This window comes from Gossypium hirsutum, chromosome D01 (genome assembly GCF_007990345.1).
Source record: "Gossypium hirsutum isolate 1008001.06 chromosome D01, Gossypium_hirsutum_v2.1, whole genome shotgun sequence".
NCBI lineage: Eukaryota > Viridiplantae > Streptophyta > Magnoliopsida > Malvales > Malvaceae > Gossypium > Gossypium hirsutum.
Window position 1 is genome coordinate 39,622,499 of NC_053437.1, and position 6,000 is coordinate 39,628,498.

A 6,000-nucleotide genomic window follows, 5' to 3' on the forward strand; every position below is an offset into this window, starting at 1 on the left:
CCTTTGTGGCGTACTCTGAATGGTTCACCTTAATGGCGTACTTTGTATGATTGCCTGTATGGTGTATTCTGAATGAAGGCTTTATGGCGTATTCCGTAATTCGTATGTTTGCATCTAAAGAGTATTCTGAGTATAGCCTGAGAACATAATCTGTTTGAATCCTTTTCGTGCTCTGTTCCATAAGTATGGAATAATGATGAACTGTAGTATGTTAAGTACAATATAAATTTGATTAGATGAGGAAAGTTGAAGTTAACTGGGAGAAATGGATCTGAAAGTACTTGTACAAGATAAAAAAGGATGTTTATAAACAATAATGAAAATTCATGTGTTAAAAAAGTATTCGTCATATCTGAATAAACTGGGTATAACCTTGGAATTATAGAATCTGAGTAGTTCTCATCCTTCGGTATATATCAATATTTTATATTGGAAAATGTTTCATCGAATAATATCAAGTACTACGACTTAATTTAAATAGTAATAGATCGAGAATTGATGGTTTATAAGTTATAAAGTTACCCGCTAAACGAAAAAGTATTCGCCAAAGTTTCGTGTCTGTAAATAGACATTCTGAAATAAGTATATGTGAGAGGATATGTTCTATATGTATTGGACTATAAAAAGACCCTTGTTAGAATAATAGGCAAGGGAAGATTACGAAGATAAAGGAAAATATTATGATTCAATTCAAAAGTTTAAGAGTTGATAAGAAGAAAAGTGTAATAATTGGCGTATAAGCATAATTTTAATTCTGTGAAGGTATTCGCCAAAGCAAGTGAACGAAGCAATTGAGTCGATTGTACAAATGATATTTCAGTTATTTAAATATTCATCAAGGTATATTGCTTCGATCCTCACTAAGTTCTTTGAACTTACTTATATTGACTTTATGTTTCAAGTATAGTTGTTGGATACTCGCCTGTAGGGATGATGTTAGGATTACGCCAAGGAAGGGATGTAATGTAATATTATGCATACAGTGTTATTGTAGGAGGGTGTATTTGCCAATTAGTTGAGTTAAGAACGATTCATTCTGTATAATAACATTTATTTAAATACCTTATTGTTTTGTTAAAATTTTGTCCTGGAATATAATTTAAACTAGGATATGTTTGTAATATGGAGTTGTTCGCTAAAGTTTAGTGATATAGAAGTGTTATGTATGGTAGCACCCAAGATCCGGATCCGGTGAATCAGATCAGGTTGAGGGTGTTACATTTTTATTGTGTTGACTAGAATATTTTATTAATAAAGATTTTAATTGAATTGGTGTCATATATTAACTCGACACTAATTTAGGAATAATGACAACATCATAATAAATAATTTTATTTATTTAGTATTCTTAATCTGATGTATTTATGTGTATAAGTTTCGTTTTACTCACAATTTAATCTATTGTTTTCATTTTAACATTGTACATATTTCTTATATTATTACTAATTAGTTTCAAACCTATGTTTCATTGTTTATTATATGTTATTTTTAAACAAACCTCTATATTCTAAATAAGTTGTCTCCACATGCATATGTGATAAATTTTCTAGTAAAAAAATGGATAAATCTCAAAACTATATAAAATTTGGTCTAATGTGCAAATTTATACATGAAGTTTTGATTTGAACCAATTCTCACAAATTATTAAAACAATCATTAATATAACATCATTTAATGTCTATATATTGCACACATGTATAATTATATTTAGGGTTAAATATAAAATTGGTACTTGAACTTGTCCACTTCTCCCAAATTGGTATTTATGGTTATTTTTGTCCCAAATTGATACCTGAATTTTTTTTGTCCACTGTATTGGTACTCGAGCCTAGCGTCATTACTTTTTTTGCTAGCCATTAGTGCGCCACCATGTGGACTGCTATTTGCAACTTTTTTTTCTTTTCCATTTTCCCTCATTTTCTTTTTATTTTTCTTTTCTTTTTCTCTTTTTCCTACCTTAGCCGCCCTGCTTACACACAGCTGCTAGGCCACCACCGGCCTCCTTCAGTGAGCTCTCCGACCAACAATGACAATTTGTTTATGTGATTACTAGATTTTTATTATCTTCTAACTACTATGAAGTATGAGCCATAAAAAATCCTATGTTTTTTTAAAGCCTGCCATTTAAGCTTTTTTATTATCATTATTTCTTATAAAGCTAGAAATTGGAATTTTAATGCGAAAAAAATTAAATTCTTCAAAAAAAAGCGTTAACTCCTTAGAAACTTATAAAGTAAGAAGATAAAAATCCAATGTAGCTACCTGCCTCTACCATTTTTTGTTCTTTCTCATAATTTCTCAGGAAACAAACAGAAAAAAAAATCTAACTACCCAGAAACTGAAAGAAGAGAAAAAAGGTGAATGTGAAAATCCAAAAAAGAAGATGAATCCAAGACTTTGAAATATAAAATAGAGATAAATCCAGAATCTAGAAGCTAAAAAGAAAGCAATCTAAAAAAAACCATATTTTTGTTCTGTCATATTTTCTCAAGAAACAAACAGAAAAAATCCAACTACCCAGAATCTTTATTAACTGTTGGGTTTTAATAACGAGTTCTTCGTTTCTAGTCTATTAGGTAATTCGGATCTTTGTAACCCGAATTTGAACTTGCTTCCTCCATGTCCAAGAATCAAACCCAGTACCTTCTACGTTGAATAAAGAAGTAGCACCAATAGTAGCTGTAACAGGCCCAAATTCGCCCGGCCCAAATCAAATAAGTAAACAATAAATAAAACCAAATTAAAATGTCCAAACAGTCCAACTAATAGAAGCCCAAATTAAAATTAAGTGCCTAGCCCAATAAATCAAATCAACATTACAAGCCCAGAATCAGGCCCAATATTCAATAGCCCAAAAACAAAGAAAAACCTAAACCCTAAACAAGTCTTTAGGACGAGCCTCAGCCGCCGCAGCTCGAGCCACTCCCTACGCGCGCAACTCCTCCGCTCGTGCCAAACCTCCACGTCCGCACCTCTGCTCTCCGTACCTGCAAGAGACTCACAAAGCGCAGCAGAAAACAAACCACAAAACGAAAAGAGGCAGAAATCGACAGAGAAAAGCAGAAAATAAGAAAATAAGAGAAAAAACAAAAAAAATTGTATTGATTTTTATTTTATTTTATTTTCGGGTTATAAAAACCCCAAAGTTGTATCATTTTCGGAGGATGAAAAATCAGAATAGAAAACTAAAAAAAAAACACTAAAAGGTAGATTTGTTTCTCTTTTTCCTGAGTTTTGTTCTTTTTCTTTTATTCTGCTTTCTTTTAATATGTAATGAAAACAAGTAAGGGGAGAGTTTACCTGCCTCGGTGACCCAGTCGGCGTTCTTGGCGACTTCACGGCTACCGAAAGAACCTTGCATGGTTCTAGACCGAGAACGACGCACAAAGGGGAGAGGGGAAACAAAGAATTTCTTTTTTTATTTGTTTTTCGTGGATGGCTGAGTAGTTTTTAGGTTTTATTTTTTACTTTTATTTTTGTTTCTCAAAGGATGTCTAAACGGCGCCGTTTGGAGTCTGATCTATGGCTCCAAAACGACGCCGTACTGACCTAGATTGGCCTCCAGCCCGACGATCCGACCCAGTGGGCGAAGGATCCGCGCGTCTTAAAGCCAAACGGGCTATTTGCGCTTTGGGTCCCTCTACTTTTCTAGCGTGTTTCAATCTAGTTCTTTTATCTATTTTTAAATCTAACCTTTTATTTCATTTTCGTTTCGATTTGGTCCGTTACTGCGTAGCGTTTTGGGGAAGCGGGATATTTCCCAATTGGCCCCCCATATAATTCGCGCACTACAGTATGGCCCTCCGTTTTAGCTAAATCTTATTTATTTCCTGATAATTTGATTTTGATTGCAATTTACCCCTTTTTATTATTCTTTTATTTATTATAATTATTATTGTCAGTATTATCTTATGCATATTTATCATCATTATATTTGTTGCTATATTTCATGCTTATTTGCTTTCGTGTATACGCATTAATTTATTTTTATTTTATACTTATCCTTTTAAAAAAAAAAGATCTATATGCTTTAGCCTTTCTTATGACATATTACTATTATTATTAATATTTCTTAAGTTTATTTCATCTTAGGTTTTTTTTTATATAAATTCATTCATTTTCGAATAATACCTTATTGCAAAAAATAATATATTTACTTACTCTACGATTATTTTCATCATATGCAGGTATAATATTTTCTTTTCTTTTGCCATACGAATACATATAGTATTACTTTATCATTTTCAAATGATATACTTATGTATAGAAGCTTTCTTTATTCCAAGTTTGTTGTTTATTTTAACTACCATATATATTTGTTATGTAGATACTTTTATTTATGCAGATTTTATTTTTATAAATCAAAATGTAGGTATTAATTTTAAGATTATCCATTTTTATTTCATTCCTTTTCTTTAAATTTTTCATTAAAATTCATTCAAACATTTTATTTGTTTTCTTAGTTCCATTACATTTATATTATTTATTGTTGCTATTGTCTTTTATTATTTTAATTTATACGATTTTGTGGGATGCTTAAGTTTCATGCATGTTTGTATAATATAATCGAAGTTGATATTGTTATTTGCTTATTATTAGTTTAATCAGTCACTAGATTAATTTTAAAATTTACTATCTTTTACAATACATTTGTCATTGATTAATCATATCCTTTTTGTGAAAATTTATTTTTTTTAAAAGGGCATCTTAGTCGTTTTATTTCATGATCCTAAAAAAAGGGGCTTGACATTCATTTTCTCGAGAGAAACGTGCCCTAACTTACTGGGCTTCGATTCTTCTCGATAATGGGACAACCAATTGCCCATTTTTATTAAAGCCATTCAACTATTTAAATAAAATTCATAAGATTACAGAATGTTAGATCCTAACTTATTGGATACGAGATTTTGGTATCTCAACTTCAAAAATAAAGGCAATATTTGATGTTTAAGCATTTTGAGAAAATTAAACTCTAACTTACTGGGTTCGGATTTCCCAATTGACTTGAATAATCAATTATCCTTCTTAAAACACATGATTTTCTTTAAAGGAGAACAAACTTAATTTCGAAGAGCAATTATCGCGCTCTAACTTACTGAGTGTGGCAATCTATCTCTTTGAAATAAGTGAGTCTTATCACTCATTTGAATTTTCTTTTTAAATGACCGTATTTTAAAATATTTAAAAAAATCTCGACATTAAGATATTAAACAATCAATTCGGTACCAATTTTGGACGCTACGAGGGTGCTAGCCCTTCCTCGTACGTAACCGACTTCCGGACCTATTTTCTCAAACTTCGCAAACCTAAAATTTGTTTTTAATGGTGAACCGATCACATCTTAATAAAAGATCGGTGGCGACTCCTATTTCCATTTTCAAAATCGATAATCATTTTTCAAAATCTAAAAATGGTTTCGACAGTAGCAAAAGGTGAAGGAGAGGAATTGAAGTCAGCCATTGAAAGCAAATGTGTTTAGCAGAGAAAAAAAAAGAGAAAATAAAATTGGGACAAAGAAAGGTCACTGGAAAAATAAAGGGGAAAAAAAAGGAAATAGTTTTAAAAATATTTTTATTGATTTTTAATTTTTTTTAGATTATGATTTCATTATGACATTATTTATGTCACGTGTCACAATCTTATTCCGCCACCTGTCCTGAACTTAATGGCGTTAAGTTTAGGTATGATTTAGTTGATGGAAAAAAAATTTAGGTACCAGAATTTAGGTATCAATCTGGGATAAAAAAATTATAAGTACCAATTGAGAGAAGTGACAAGTTCGGGCACCAATTTTATATTTAACCCTTATATTTATCTAATATAAAATAAATTAATGTATTTATTTCTTTAAATAGGTATGACTGAATCAAAATTAAAATTTCATATATACATTTGAACCATAATTAAAGTTCATGTATCAAATTACACATTGAATAAAAATTGATATATAATTTAAGATTTATCACAATAAAAAAAACTATAGAAGATTCTAACAGTAAC

At 30.5% G+C, this 6,000-nt stretch overlaps 1 long non-coding RNA gene across 1 annotated transcript; it reads right to left on the reverse strand.

The window, feature by feature from the left end:
* Positions 1–2,710: 2,710 nt before the first annotated feature.
* LOC107921955 (uncharacterized) lies at positions 2,711–3,427 on the reverse strand. Its single transcript, XR_001691158.1, has 2 exons — positions 3,301–3,427; positions 2,711–2,987 (listed from the first exon to the last, which is right to left on the reverse strand). It is a non-coding gene; the product is annotated as an uncharacterized lncRNA (long non-coding RNA).
* Between the last annotated feature and the right edge of the window lie 2,573 nt (positions 3,428–6,000).